A 1,215-nucleotide genomic window follows, 5' to 3' on the forward strand; every position below is an offset into this window, starting at 1 on the left:
CATCATGACAGTGAGGAATGAACAGATGTTTTCCACAAAGTTTTGGCTAATCTGAGAAGCAAAAGAACAAAAATAAAACATTCGACATGTTGGCAGCATTATGAGGAGAGAAATTTTTTGCCATTTTATTTATTCTCACCTGGCGGGCCTTTTAGTGGTACGCATACGGAACCACAGTCATAATGGCAGCATATACCACGTATGCAGTCTTTGTTCGTGTAGCACTCATAGTCACCACAATACCCACGCCATGGAGGTGGACACCCACGCATTGCTGAGGAAAATGAGAAAACATTAAAAACATTGAAAACAAATGAGTACTTTAATATTTTACTTTAAATAGACTGAACACAATCTTTATTATAAACTTAGTTAAATATTGCATCTCTCTCTTTGAATAGGAGAAGCACAACCAGATTTGTAATCAAGCAAACAACATTTGTCAGCTCCAGGGCAGTTTGTGTCGTACCAACATGGCTTTAAAGGAGAAAAATATTTAGAGTGCTTTGGATGTTGACCTGGTTTTAGCAAAAATCTGAGAGGTAATGAGAGAAAGCGTAAACCAAAACCCAGACAAATGAGATGTGAGAAATGTCCATTTTAATTGTCCACTATTGAAGCTCGACTGTCTGTTTAGTAAAATATCTCATGAATAACTTAAAAGTTTAATGAAACGATCAGAAATAAGTCACACTTAGTGAGATCACAAGGTTTTAAACTAAAACTCAATTAAGTCTTGTAATTTTAGTCTAATATTTGGATTAAGTCCTGTAATTTTAGGTTGATTCAGTAAATCTATAAGTTTTTATTTATTTATTTTGCTTTGTTTTAGTGTAAGTGTTATTTTGCATAAAATCATCTGTTTTCATTTATTGTTTTCAGTGAGTAAGGGGTTTAATTTAGTAGTTACCGTACATCGTTTGCACAGAAGATGGCAGTGTAGTGCCAGAGGCACTGGGTGTGATTACCTGGCCTTCAGGTAGAGAGAGGTTTAATTAGTGTCAGCAGCTGTTTGCCTCTGTTTGCCCCTCAGTGTTTGGCAACCACAGAGATGCTTTTGGTGTGTATGATTCAATTATCTTTTGTAAATGAACAGGAGAAACATGAACTGATTTTGTTTTGGTTTTACATTTTTCTCCTTTAAAAAAAGATCGTGTGCATAAATATTTGTTACATTAAAATAAATTTAAGATATGCAGTTAAAATATTCACATA

At 34.4% G+C, this 1,215-nt stretch overlaps 1 long non-coding RNA gene across 1 annotated transcript in view; it reads right to left on the reverse strand.

The window, feature by feature from the left end:
* Positions 1-1,215, reverse strand: part of LOC106513354 (uncharacterized) — a 1,826-nt gene continuing 611 nt past the window's right edge. Inside the window, exons 2-3 of the long non-coding RNA XR_001309773.1 lie at positions 140-274; positions 1-51 (exon numbers count right to left, since the gene is read on the reverse strand). This is a non-coding gene — a long non-coding RNA (uncharacterized LOC106513354). The remainder of the gene's footprint in view (positions 52-139; positions 275-1,215) is intronic.

The sequence above is a fragment of the Austrofundulus limnaeus genome, unplaced genomic scaffold, assembly GCF_001266775.1.
Source record: "Austrofundulus limnaeus strain Quisiro unplaced genomic scaffold, Austrofundulus_limnaeus-1.0 Scaffold12, whole genome shotgun sequence".
Classification (NCBI taxonomy): domain Eukaryota; kingdom Metazoa; phylum Chordata; class Actinopteri; order Cyprinodontiformes; family Rivulidae; genus Austrofundulus; species Austrofundulus limnaeus.